Consider the following 15,228-nt stretch of genomic DNA (forward strand, 5'->3'; position numbering starts at 1 on the left):
GACAGAGACCCCAATAAAAACAGGTCTGCCCTATCTAGCCCTCCACAGAGACAGACAGAAAACACAGATTAACTAAGCGGCTAAACTTATTTTAGGTTTTCATTTCTGCTGACCTTCATTTCTCTTCCTTAACCCTGTTTTTTTTTTGCTTGCTGAGAAACCAATAGTAGACCCACAGATGTTCCCTTTTCACATGACTATGCGTGTAGAGACAGATATGATATAACCCTGTTAAACAAATCAGTGTTGTGAATGTAAAATGTAAAATCTAAACCTTGAGAAGAGGGCACTGGCAGTGGGAGAAAGGCAAGTTCTTATCCCATTTACTGAAACCAGTTGCATGTCAGAAATAATTTTTGTTTTAAAGAAATTATCATGTAAATATGTTAAATTGAATTCTGAGAGAAGACCAAAGAGGCAAAGAATGTCTTCTGAGCCCCAGAGCAGTTCCTACAGCAGAAATTACATGAAATCCAAAGGGAAAAAAAGAACCATGATGATTTAAAATGAATTAGTTTCAATGGAAATCTTTCATAAGAAAACAAAAGAAAAATCCTGCACTGGGGTTGGCTAAGAATATTTTCATAATTATGTATCATAAATATATAGAAAACCCTATACATATTCACATATGTATATGTATATTTACATTTACATTCAGCTATGAAAAAAAAAACAACCAAAAAACCTCCCCCTCATTAATTCACTCATCAGTAAAAAATAACTTCTAGATCCCCATACTGGACAGTGAAAAATTATTTGCAAATCTGAAACCACACCATAGCTCAGAGATGTGAAAGTCCAAAGTGGCCAACTTAAGTATGGCATCCTGTGGTGACATCTCCTTAGCCTGGTTGCCTCAGCAAACTCTACTCTTTGTGTCCGTGCCACTCTGCCAGGGCTGCCCTCAATTGTTCTAAATGGTGGCTGAATTTAACCTTCTTTGAGAGACAGGAAAAAGTCCCCAAGACATGAAATGACCAAAGGTGTCATGAAAATGGGCTGCCAAGAAAGAAAAGGGACTTTAAGTATTTGTCTAACAGAAAGACTGTAGAGTATATATAACAAGCATGGTACACAAACCTTGATCCCAGCTGGCAGAAAAACAATACATCCCTGTGTTCCCCATCTGTCAGCAGCAGATCTGTGAACACAGAACTTTCTCGAGGGATGGGTGACAACCACTTAAGCCAGCTCCTACAAACCTCAGTCCTCTAATAACTGCTAACAGGAAGACAACATGCTGATGGGAGAAACAGTTACGGAAAATTGGGAAAATTAAGTACCTTCCACCAAACAAAGTGAAACCTAGAAACAAACATGTAAGAGAAACAGATATATTGGACTAGGATGCACACTAGAATGTGCATATTCTATCAATGTAACAAACTACCTTTTTTGTATTGATTTACTAGTCTGCTATAAGATATGATGGTTCATTACCCAAAGCTCTAAAATAAAAGAAAAATAAAATCGCTGTATTATATTTACCTTTGATTTATATGACACTAGTAACACTAATCAAAACTGTCCATAAAGGAGAACAGTTAGAAAGGCATTGACGATGTATGGAATGATTTATGCTTTGCTTCTCACTAAATCTGTTGTGTAAGAAAATGGCATTTCATAAATACAAGAAGCAATTTGACATTTATATTAGCTCTTAGAGTTACTTTGTCAAAACCACTGGGATAATAATATAGTGGAAAAAATACGTGAGATTGGAGCCAGATTTTGCGAAGAAAGTATTTAACTTGAGACCCTTGAAAAACAGGAAACATTAGGTTTGAAAAAGAGCCATCCTCTGAACAGGTAAAAGAGAATTATCCCTGTCAGCTCTAATGGTTGTATCTCAGGGTTTCAATACTACAAATTACTATGCAAAGCACAAGCTATAGGTTACTTAATTACAAGTGACTGAGAAAGAAGAAGTGATTAAAAAAGTATTTGACAGGAGAATTTCCATCTAAAAAGGACATTCTAGCAAAACGAAAATGCTTCACAGGTCACATTAAAGTTTCCCTTGAAGTCCTTCTATGAGAAAAATCTACTGAAACACTGATAAAGTTCCAAATGTCTCATATTGACACTTTCAGAATAAATTGTTTTGATTTGTCATTTCAAATACAACTTTTGGCTTTTTTTTTTTTTCATTTTCTTTTTCATCAAGATCATGTTCAGATAGTAGGATACCATACAGTTTAAAGGTCCAAAACAAAAGCAAAAGCTTTCTTCTATGCACAAGTGTTTTTATCTGTTGTGGCTTTTTTCCAGATTTTTTTTTTAAGGGGACATTTCACAATTTTTTAAAATTTCTGTTCATTAGAAATGAAGTCCAATTCTGAAATCTGCTCAGCTTGTATTAAATCTCTTTCCCACATCACTTTGAAAACTGAACCTTGTGCCTGGAATTCAAGTTACACCTTAATGTATCATCACAAATGTCTACAATAGTGATGGCTCTTCATGTAAAAAACCAAATAAGGTATTCTATAAAAGTCTTAAAAAGTTCTGATGATGATGAGTAAGAAGGGAAAAAATTACGTTTCCTCCACCTGATCTCTAGGGTTAGAAATCACCACAGGGAAAATTAAAGCCATAAAAAAAATTTCTTTAGCAGTAAATTAAGCACTGAGGAAGACATCTCATGAAAGTTAGAGCAGGTGTCTGACAGGAGGCATACTTCTTCCAAGACGAGCACTGAATCATCTGGCACAAGAAAAGTCATATGCTTTCCTTTCCCTCTGTTGGATATATGCATGAAAATGAGACATATTAGTCCATATTTTCATCTTGTTATTCTTAAAAGTCTGTGTGGAGAACATTCACAAAGCACACTGAGGCATACTTTGGCTAAGAGATGATACAGCAATAATAAATAGCTATTTTATGGGGGAAAAAAAAGTAGTTGATTTTCAAACTGCTTGACAATAATTATGCAAAAAAGGGGTCATCTTGGATGTATAGATTAGAGAGACAGACAGATATATAAATATACAAAAGCTGGTCTTTATATGTAATTTTCAATTTAATATTTATAAATACACACACAGTCACACACATACAATGTGTATTCACACCTCATAAACAAAGTAACACAGTGGAGGCATCAAAAAAGGGCCTTAATACATTGTCCTTTCTGATTAAAGAGAGTCCTTGCTGCTCACTCGCAGATAAGGAAAGCAAATCCACTCCTGTTGCTGTGATCAAACAAGGACCCCTGAGCTGAAGACCTGCCTTGTTATCACACATCACTGCAGGCAGCAGGCATAAAACCAGTCAGGTTTTAAAAGGACACTTGTTAGCATATTTTTGTCTCTCCCACCTGAAGATACACGCTCACACATACAGGAGGAGATACTGTTCTGTGGTGCTGTGCAATTGTGACATTAAAATTGGCATTCAGGACAACAGAAAGTACCAAAAAGGTTTTGATTCAACTTTTACACACACCAACAGGGAAGGATACATTCAGCTGTGCACTGGCTGGGGTATAGGTTGCTTCACACTATGTAACCATGAGATTAGCAGCTGGAGGAGGAATTTTGCTATTTGCATCAATGCTATGGACTGCCTGATATTAAATACATGAATAAATAAATAAATAAATGCATCCCAGAGTTTTATAGCATCCTAATAAAAGTTTGCAATCAATTACATAGATGGCAACGATGAAAACCCTGCCATATATCCCAGTTTGCTCACAAAGAAGTGGTAAGGTTAGTTGCCAGCAGAACTTTTACATTTGGACTGTAAACACGTCCAGTTCAGCTTCTCGCCCTGGACTCCCTTCATAGCACATAGATAAGAAGGTATTTTTGGAGCATTGTTCATCCCCTCTGCTTCAAATATTGATGTTATAACGCATTATTGCCTTGAAATGCTCCTTGCTTTCTACAGACTGTGTATGAAGGAAAATTAAACTAGAAGCTTGGCTGAGGACAACTGAGAGATGTGTAGAGAAGTTCCACCCTAGTGCTTATTAAAAAAAAAAAAGGAGTTCATACAGCTTTGAACTGTCCTTTCCTAGTGATCCGTGACATTTTAGGTCTTAGAGGTAGCAGAGCTTTTAATTTAATCCACTTTTTTAATTCTCCAGCTTTTGCAGCAAGAATCAAGATTTAATTGAGGGTTTATATTTATGTCAGCCTGGAAATACTGAAATATCAATGGCAATAAAAACAACACAAGAAGATTAACAGGCCCTGTTTTTATATAGTGCTTGTCATTTATAAAATCTGAAGTGCATCATAAATAAGTCAGTACCATTTTCGTTGTTTTACATTTGAGAAAACCACTGCTCAGAAATATCATCTGAGCAACTCTTTTCAGGTGCAGGCAAAAGGAGAGAACTGCAGGATATCCTGAATTTGAATAGGTATTTTCTTACCTCAAACAGTGAAAATGTTTCAGACAAAATGGTTTAGGTTCTTCACCCAGTGGTAACTGGTGACTCCAAGGAGGTGACAACCAGTCCCAGAGCATGTATTTGCCCGAGTTTCTTGGAAAACCTCTAGCTTAGAGTAAAAGCAGGAACTGGAGAGACCTGAGATGGAAGTGAAGAGGTGTGTAGGGAAGTGATGGTTCATCTTGTGTTGTCCTCTCAGTGTTGCCTGCAGGAAGGTATGGCCATGGCTGACACAAGAGCCAGCTGAAGATACTTTGCCAGACCATGTGGGCTAGTTTGGGCCTGACAAACAAATTAGTTAAAACCAGTTCTCTGGCAGATGCCATTTCTCTCATAGTGCTTGGCACAATATGCTATTAAACATAGAGAACTTCTATCATACTGCAGGCACCAAACTACTTGGCTCAGTGTTGCTTTCTGATGCACAGAGCCAGAGCAAACGGTCACTCTGAAATGCTCTTTATTAAATAAAAGCAACAACGAGGACCACAGCTTCCTATTTAGAAATGCCAGGCTCTATTAAATACTGCCAGTCACTGCCAGAGAGTAAGTGACTTCAGGCTTGGATTCCTATTCACGGATGACTAGAGCTACAGGAATAATTGATTTTACAGTCTGATGCCCAAACTGGGAAAAAAAGAACGTTAGGTCAACTTAGAAAGTAAACAGTTCCTTGTTCAGAGTGAAATGAAGCACACTTCTTTTTTTTTAAAGACATTTTAATAGTGGTTGCAAGATATGTAATCATTGTGGCTTTAAGCACCATAACAAACTTTGCACGCTCTCTTAATGCACTACATATGCAAATTAAGACATATCTGAAACTCATCTGCTCATTGTGAAGCTAGATAAATTGCCATGTGCTGAACCACATAACATAGCACAGGAAGTAATAGCAATTTTTTAAGCTGGGGAAGAGTAAACAGTAGGAGCCAGAGAGGAGGTTCCTACGGAAAATATATTCCAATTAACTACAATACATGCCTACTTTACAGTTTCCCATAAAGGTGGTGGACTGAACTCAGCAATCGCATCACCCCTTCCAATGTCTGACCACAGTATTTGGGCTCTCCCACTTGTTAGGAAAATGGCATATGCATGGGCTACAATATATATGAGAAGAACTAGGCTGACACTGCACCTTCTGCCTGTCATTCAGTTTTGAGAAATAACCCAAGTCGCAGTGCACTCGTTTCACCTCTACTCCATTTGGGCTTTCTGAAATTTGGTTCCCTTTTTGTTCTTTCAAAATGTTCACTTAAATTGCCTCAAAATCCAATATCCCTGAGACCAAATATTTGATGAGTCCTATTTTTAAGGTGGAGTTTTGTAACTGGGATCAGAGGAAGAGCATCCTGACTGATATCCTGCCACTAAGCATAGGATCAGATCAGCAGTCTCATTAAAGAAATTTCCCTATAGCAATCAAGCTTGCCTTGTTTATGCAGTAGATCATGACACTGAAAACTTAGCTTGGGCACAGAGAAACCTCCCAACACACTGTGCTTGAGTTGTGTGAAGTCCTTGAGACAGAAGCACATGAAGCTGCCATTTCAAGCCTATAAAGTGCAACCACTTTGCATCCTGCTACTCTATTAAAATAAAACTATACTCAGCTACAAATATATCCGTATATGGTGGAAGAGTCAATTAGTTCAAACACTGGAGCACCAACTTGCCATAATTTAAAAGATGGATTTTTAGTGCTACTGAAAAAAGATGGGGTTTTTTGAAGAATATGTTCCAAATCTGGAGGTCAAGTAAATGATATCAGCCAAGAAGTTCTGGTGCTTATGACTCTGGTGGTGTGCAAAACATGGCCAAGTTATACACAGCAGTAGCCTGAGTTAGAGAAATGTATTTGAATTGAAAGGCAAACTCATTGGTGCAGCCCACTGACTATGTTTCAGCTGGTAACTCCGAGAATTAGTATTCTGGATTTGTATCTCTTCTTTCATGACTGGTGTAAGATTTACAAGTAGAACTAGAATTTGCTTCTCAGATATCATTGAGATGAGTGTGTTTGACATTTGTGTAGAAGGGAAGATTCAAAGGCAAAGACAGGGATCCTCCTGTCCAAAGAAAGGAATTTATAAAGAACCAGTCAGGACAAAATTGCAGGAAAGATACTAAAAAGACTATAAAAAAGCAGGTCCCGCTTTAAATGCGGTGATGAATTTCCTCGTTTCCAGTTCACATTTTGCAGAAGAAATCTTTATGAGTTTGATGCTGCCATGAGGAAAATCTGAGGACCATTATTCAAGCATCATGCATTATAAAATAAGAGATATTTCCTTTTGGGGGGAACCTAGAATTCCATGAGACTAGACAAAAAACAAAACAAAACAACACAACAAACAAACAAAAAAAACCAAAACCAACAAAAAACCAAAAAGACAAACCAGGATCTTTGTCCATTACATCATTTGTATTTATATTCCCTATCGAGCTAACAGCCTGAACCTTTTCTTTAATCAAGACCCACTGCTATTAGCTGTGGGGAACACATATCTACTGTCCTGCAACATGGCATGGTGACATCAAGAAACCAAGAAGGCTCATGAATTATTTAATAAAAAGAGTATAGGGACATGAGCCTCTTGGGATTTGTGATATGTTGTCATTCCTGCTTGTGAACAGGATGTTTATAAATTGCACAGTTCTGTTTTCAGGCTACTTCTGCAGGTGGCCAAGACCACTTTGAATCCTGTCATTCTACTCCCACTGGCTTGGCTTCTGAAATTACTTTTACAATAGGTATTATCTGACAATTGTGGATCATTTTAGTTCTCGGTCACACAGAGCCTCATAGGAGAGAAGGGATATGGCGCCAGCCATGGCTACCCTAATCTATTTATTTGAGAGCTTTTCCTAGAATTTATTGTGGAGATCTCTATAATCAGGGCAGTTGCTGCATGCTGGCTAATTAGCTTTGTCTTCACAAACTGAGATAAAAATTAGAACAATCATAACATTATTTCTGATCTCCTCCTCAACTTGGTAAATTTAAACGTTAGTAACGCTGTCAAACAATGGCTAAAGAGGAAATATTTAGTTATCATTTGGCAGTGACAAATTACTTCAACCTTTATGGGTTCATTTTTTTAAGCAGTCTGACATTTCGTTACTAAGGCAGATTTTTTATTTTATTGTTTCTTTCAGTCTGTTCCACAGCCACACTGCTACCAAGTAGGTTCCAATGACTCATATGCAGGTGGGAAGAAATCATGTCTCTATTGATAGCACTATTATTTTTTTATTACTATTTGCAAATTTTCTTGCACATTACCCTCTTTCTACTTGGTTCACGATTGGCTTCTTATTTTTCCCCAAAGACACCAAGCACAATATGCTGGTTTGTATAGGGTCTGTCAGACTGGATCAGGACAGAAGTCCAACAAGTCTTGTGTTTTGCAACTGATCACCGTTAAGTATCAAACACTCACTGAGGAGATACAGATAAACAAAAAGAAAACCCAAACCTAAGCCCTGACAGCTTCAGAAATTGCATGCCTTGAGGAAAAGTCTTCCTCAGATTGCCCAAATATTGGGTTATGCCACAGCCCTCACAGTTCCCATCCTTTCTGAACAAGGACTGCAGGAATTGTCCATGCTGTCATTTTGCACAATTGTGGCAAATACTATAAATTTCACAGAAGCACCTTCTGTGATGAAGCAATAAAGCAATGTGTTATAGCAGCTACCTTACAGTCTACAAAACTGGAGAAAAAAAGAATCCTTTTGTTGGTTCTAAATATGAACCCTTTTGTTGGTTCCAAATAAGTTATTTTTCAGGTTACCTGAACTTTGGCCATTCTTGTATTGTGAAAAATAATCAATAGATCTCTTGCAAGATCTTACTCCAAGGTTTGTTGTAAAATGAAGTAAGATAAATCAATTTCCATTCCTTCCAGTTATTTTGGTGAAAATAAATGTGTGGCTCAGAGAGTTCCATCACTCAGATAATTCAAGTTTTCAAAGTGACCAAATGAGATCCATCAGCATTTTATCTTAGCAAAGTCTCAAAATTGGTTCTATTTTTTTCTGTTACTTTTCATTTCAATCAATCACACCTCAGAATAATAATTTACAGCCCTGATTACAGGCATCTTCCTTCTTGCAAACAATTATTCTGCATAACAAATGCTCCGCTGCAGTCTAGGTGTTATATTGCTGGTCTGTTTTCTTTGATTTGGGGGGGAAGCCTTTGCTGCCAGGAAACAGCTCAATGTCTAGTGCTGTCATTATGTTGCATTCCTCAAGTCTTCACTTATGACACTCTCAGGCAATGAATCATTTATAGCTCTTTGACATGCATGCAAACATATACCAATTCATAAAGCCAATTTTACAACAATATACATTCTTTTTTATCACTTGAGAAATCCACAATTTTTGTTTAACACTGAAACAGGAGTAATGGCTAATCAGAAACTTTCCTAGGCATGTTACTTTAAGGCAATTATATTAATTTTCTATAATTTACTGTGACAAAATGGGGAACTTTTGAATAGCTGGAGCTGTATAAATTTGCATAAGTATTACATTTTCACAGGTTCTTTTTCCTAGCCCGGTAGTTACCTTCTGTATTATGCATAGTACACATACCAGCCCTCAAGTAATTTACACTCAAAGACAATCAAATTTCATGAGCCATGAGTAGCTTACCATTTATTCTGCAGGCCATCATTTTATGGTTTTAAATAAAATACTTCTAGTGAGTTTAGTAGAGAATTTAGTAGAGGAGAGCCCATTTTTTTCTGTTTGTCAGACTGCTGAAACTTGGCTGATCCTTGGAGAACTCATCAGAACCTTGGAGCAGGGACAGTTGTTTATGCATAAGCTGATGTTGTGGGGACTGTGCTTCCAAGCTTTCCACCCAAGCACTGCACTAAAACTTGTAATTCATATTAGCTGTGAAACTGATTCTTGGGACAACATGACTAGAGTGATGGCTTTGAACAGAGGTACGGGTTTTTACTGTCACAAGAAGATTTGTTTCCACAAAACAAGACAAAGTGGTTGGAAAAAAGCAGGAATCTCTTTTCTCATTCCCCAGTCCCCAAGATGTTGGCTGGGACACTTGCCAATGGCAAAGACTGAGCTTCCAGATGATGGATCTCGACTGTGCTGTTGTTGGCAACTGTGCTCCTGCTGGAAAGGCCATCAGCTCGGAAGCTATGAGAGTTGGTTAGGTCTCCTTTCAGGAACCCTCTCATCATCAGTCAGTGGGAATTATTTTGTAGTGTTCTTTAGGGATATGAAGATAATTTTTCAATGAAGTACCACTGGGAAAAAATACCAAGAAAGAAAAACTGAATCATAGAGCAGTCTATCAAAAGGCAGAGAGCAGCCAAGTCCTAAAAAGTGAAGAGTAGAAAGGCTGTTCCTGCTGCTCCTGTGCTCCATTTCAGGGAAGAAAGAAACATCTGTCCCAAGCCCCCTTCTACAAACTCCCTCAGAAATCAATGTTGAAATCTTTAGAAAGGGAAAACTTTCACTGAAAGAATGTCAGTCAAGTGAATGACTGTACAAACCACATCAGTGGATTTCAGCCCCAACGTCAGAAATTATGGTGATGGATGACAAATAGGTTCTTCAGTCTCTAACTGTAATAGTAGCTGTAAAGAGAAATAAATACTCCATGCTTAGTCTGCCTTTTACCACTCTACTCACAGCTCTCTAAGTTAACTATACAATACATTTTTTCAGTTATACAAGTCTAGGTGTGATTGAGTTTTTCACAGGGTTATGCAGAGAAACACGGAGATTTGTAAAGAGAATGTAGCCATCTAACTGCAGAAAAAAAACAAAAAATAGACACGAAAAGTGGAATTTTCTATGCAGTTTCCATTGATTTTCAAAAGGAACCAAATATTAGTCCAATATGAGGAATTCCTGAGGATTTTCTCCAGAAGGAGACTCCATTCCCTTCCTGTCTGGAATCTCACACAAATCGCCAGGTGATTGCATGACACCTTCATTGAACACCCACAGTGAAAAGATTAGAAAACTTTTTCAACATGTTAAGGCCTAATCCCCAATTAATCTCAGTTTTGAACTCTATCATAATGCAGATCATTGCCTTGCTGTACCCTGCATATGCCAGATCAAAAAGTAAGAGCCACAGAAAAGAAATATGCCAATGATTAAAGAAACCAGTTATTTTCACATTATTAGTTACCGTGTTTTCTGCTACAGCTAGGAAATCATTTAGTTCTTTCTAAAGATCAGCCATTTATCTTCAGGCAACTGAAGATTAAAGACTTCATCAGTAATTATCACAAATAGTGCCCTGAACACACTAATTAAAGATACTTGTCATTATACCTTATAAAGAACAGTATATCAGCTCTCCTACTATTTCAGAATAATTATGTGTTGGACATCTGCTGGAGTCCCAATCACAACTATTCACCATTTGCATAACCAAGGCACTGAAAGAATCCTCTTCCTTTAAAACCACCCATTACAAACACATGCTAACACATGAAAGACGTGCTTTCTATACCACACACACCAAAGCAGAGAAGTCTGAGACCAAAAATAAAGCTGTTTCCTTGTAAAATTAACAATTCTGGGTGAAATTGTGATGTGATGGGTTAGTCTTTTGCAAAGCTTTAGTTCTTTTGAAATGCTAACACCTATTATTTTATTTCCCTTCCCTTCCCACTACCTCTCTCCTTCAGCCTTCCCCTTGTCCTCCCCTCCCTCCCTCTTTCTCATACAATTTTGTTTTGTGGTCACATGCCCTGGTGGGGATAAAAAAAAAGAAAAAAGAAAAAAGAATGGGATTAGGTTAGAAAAAGGTCTGCTGCACCAGTAAATACAAAAAAGGGTGACAGGAAGCTCTACATTAAGGTTCCTATGTCTGAAGAGGAATGAAGTTTGCAGCTCTGTGTTCCTCTTCTTGGGAACTAGGGCTAAACTGGGATTTCAGGGCCTATTACAATTCCCACAATGGATCCTACACAGGCTATTTTCTGATGCCTGCCCTTCCTTTTTCAAAAGCTGAAAAAGTGAAGTATTGAAGCCAAAGAGCCATAACTATATAGCAGAAAAGAAGAATAAAACACAGACGGCTCCCGTGTAACATAAAACTGTAGGTTTGAATACTGTTTTGGTGTGAGGCTGAAACAGTCTGGGTTTTTCACATGTTGCTGAAAAGATGAAAATATTAGCAAACTGCCTTTGGAAAAGAACTCTTATCATCAATGCAATTTCATTTGAGTGACACTCCTGGTTCTTGTATTACGCCAGGCATAAACTCGATGTCTTTTGGGATAGGTACATCAATGCTAGATGGAAGAAGAACACTTCTTATCAAACGCCAGTGCTTTATTAATGGGGAGTCACATGATTAATCAATCTGATTACTTAGAAGTCAATTTATCTGCAGTGCAACTGCTGTCCAAATGAAAATAAGATTACCGTGAGTACAGTTTATTAATAACCACCAGTATGTCATTGACTCAACTTGATTATAACACAGCAGGCATGTGATGCACAATATTACTAAGACATTAAACCAGCCTGACAGCAGTGGCTACAGAAGACGTGTACGGGATGGGGTAAAGCGTAAAACTCCTGAAGTGTAAGTGACCATTCAATATTCAGTTCTGCAAAGAACATTTTCTTTTTACTTTATTGTAGATGTAGGATTTGTACATCTTTTTCAGTGTCCAGCTCCTACGGCTGCTGAGATCACCTGAAAGCATGAGTCAGTATGACATTCAGAAACAGACCTTGCAACATCCGAAACAACCCCTTGAACTTCCTCACAGGGAAAAACAATTTAGCAGACCCCAAGGGGAATTCAGATGCCCCTGAGGGAAGTCAGTCACAAACAGCTCATGAGTCTGTTTCACTGGATTTCCCAAGCCTGCAGTAGATATGATCCTATTTTGAACATACTGTTAATCTGCTGTGATATATATTCCCTGTGAGTAAAGGTTATGGGCTGAAGAGAGCTTGAGAAAGTACTACCACATTTTCTTATTCTGTAGGTTGTTCTCTACTAGCTTTTTGACCTTAAAAGCACCTTCCCTCATATTTACCTGACAACAAAAATTTCTTATTTTAATAAGAAATATCTTTGTTGTCTTATGCTTGATAGGAAAAGTGTAATATAGGTAGAGAGAAAATATTCGAGAGGGAGGGAAGGAGGAATAGAGAAAGACCCATTTGGTGCATAGACTGGGAAGTGTGGAAGATTTAAAAAAAAAAATCACCAAGGTTTAAATAGGATTAATTATTATAACTACTCTGCTAAGCCAGGATATGAGGAAACTGTCAGTGGCGTTCAGAAGTCGCTTGGGGAGAACTAGGGAAAATGCACATGTACAGTCTAAAGCCTCTGGCATCTAATTAGTCTCCGCACTGAGAACTCAGAAGCGCAGAACGAGGAGCCTTCAGGATCTGTCATTAAGCAGTGGCACCTCAGCAGCCCAAATGCAGGAGATTAGCTCAGGAAGTGGCAAGAAGAGCTGATAACTGATACAGACTTTCTTTAGAAATGAAGGCAGTCACTTGTACTTTTAGTAAGGAAAAAGCAAACCAACTACATAAACTAGATGAGAACTTCCACAGTCTATGGGCCTAAAAATGAAATTAGCTCTCTGATGCACCCATGTTTTATGAGGAAGAAGGAGGTAAAAATGCTCAATTGTTTGCTGTCTTACAGAGAACTGAATAATCAGGTTCAGTTCCCTAAACAGACTTCAGACAGAAGGCTCTTGCCCAGGAGATACATCTTAAGAGCTTAAGCCAGGAGACTTCTCAGATCAAGGAAAATACAGAAATGTACATGAAAAGTAGAAGGATCCAAACCCAGCTTTGCAGAGATGAAAATAAAACAAAACAAAAGAAAAAAGAGGATAGACTAACATTAACTGTTTCACAGCATTTTATGACATAAAAAGGAACTAACTAAAGTCTATTTAAAATTCATTTTCCCATGTGCTGCCCAATGAAGCTTCATCTGCCTTGCAAGACAAGATGCCTTAATTGTTCTAGCCTAGATTTAGCCAGTTGTATCAAATCAGAGTAGCTTACAAAGAAAAAAAAAAAACAAACCATAGTATATCTTGAGTTAAGGAATTAACCAGTTACTAATTTGGACGTGCGGTAGGCAAAGTCCAACCAAAACCATAAATAGAGTAGAAAGGCCTACAGTTTTCATCAAATGTCCAGACCATGCTTGTAAAATTCCCCAAACCTAAGGATGTCTATACTCCAGCTGAAGTTTCATTTAACAAACACCTTCAAACCACCAGGAATGAAATGTACAAATTTGTAAAGAGAAGTAAACTTAACCCAGTGCAAAGCACTGCAGCACTGTAAGAAATAATATTATTCCTCTTCCTTCAATCCCTTATGGCTTGATATAAACTCCTGTATAAAACAGCAGTCAGTCATAAGGCCCTCACTTGGAGTTAGGTTTACCCCCACAGCAATTTCTTTTCAAGCTCTGAATTCTTATTTTTTACATTAAACCAAGAGAAATAGTCCTTGTTCATTATCGTACATCATGGATAGCATACGCAAAAAGGCCATCACAGTCTATTAAATTAAAATGCTCAGATCAAGAGCAGATGCCATGACATATAGAGGTTTCAGAAGCTAAACAAATGCACATCTGACCACTTGGAAGTGGAGTCTGCAGCATTATATTTATGATTGTTTGGTGTGTGACATTCTGATGACCTGCAGGGTAGCAGATTGCTAAAGCCAGTTCATGACAGAGTGCTTTCATTTTGGTATTTAATAGGTCACCTGCTAGGATAATAATTATGCCATCTTTGAAAAAAAGAAAAGAAGAAAAAAAAAAAAGCCTATAATCAAAGAAGATTAGTCAACAAGGACAGGTAGAAAATAGAGTTTGCAGCTAAGGAAAACATTTGGGAAGGAAATAAGGTTTCCTAATCAGAGCAGACTAAGATTTTTCCACGGAGAGTAAAAGGAAAAATGGGAGTGGAGTGTCAGCCTTTCCATCTGTCTCCTTACAATAGAGTTTTGTCCAGAGCATAATGAAAAGTAGAAACCACTCTCCAAAGAAACCTCTCTCTTGTGTAATGTACAGAGATTAGACTACAAAGACAAATGCTTGAATCAGTTATTTAAATTTATATGATGTGACTGTCTACCAGAGAGGCAGAGGTCGAGGTCAGTTTGTTTGCCAAAAGCATACAATGACCCAATGGTCCAGATAGCAGCCTCAGGCCAAACATTCTCTCAGCCTGAGTTAATTCCCTGGTAGTTCTTCTGCACCAGATGCTCTAGGCTAGCATATTTTTAATATTTATACAGAAGAGAATAGCTTCGACAGGAAAGGCTGAGGGGGGCTGAGGGCAGCATGTTAATCAGAACCCTTGAACTGGGGTTTCTGAACAAGTTAAGGTGGGTTGATTTTCTACGTCTGAGGAAACATTTCTGACAAAAAACACTTCAAAACTAGCACTTAAAAAAAATATAAAAATCAACAACAAAAAGACCACACACCCCCCAAAAGCCAAAAAACCAAACCCAAACCTCCATAATTAATCATTATTTTCAAAACAAACAACTTTGTATTACAAATGGCACAATAAACTCTTCTCTTCACCTGTGATAAGGCATACAGTACCTGTGGGACCTGCCTTGAGTAAGGCAGTAAGTGCAACACTCCATCACCAACACACACAATACTCAATACTCCAGACACAAACCCTTCCTTCAAAACATCCTTAATAATGACTCAAGCCCTCTGGCTGTTGAACATGAGACCTGAAAGCAAGGATCTTGTACTGAATCATTAACTCCACCTTACAGCAGACACCTGG

At 37.9% G+C, this 15,228-nt stretch overlaps 1 protein-coding gene across 1 annotated transcript in view; it reads right to left on the reverse strand.

Moving 5' to 3' along the window:
• The window catches only part of FAM135B (family with sequence similarity 135 member B), a 182,045-nt gene that overhangs the window by 37,650 nt on the left and 129,167 nt on the right, over positions 1-15,228 (reverse strand). The window lies entirely within an intron of this gene.

The sequence above is a fragment of the Calidris pugnax genome, unplaced genomic scaffold (genome assembly GCF_001431845.1).
Source record: "Calidris pugnax isolate Ruff unplaced genomic scaffold, ASM143184v1 scaffold41, whole genome shotgun sequence".
NCBI classification, from domain to species: domain Eukaryota; kingdom Metazoa; phylum Chordata; class Aves; order Charadriiformes; family Scolopacidae; genus Calidris; species Calidris pugnax.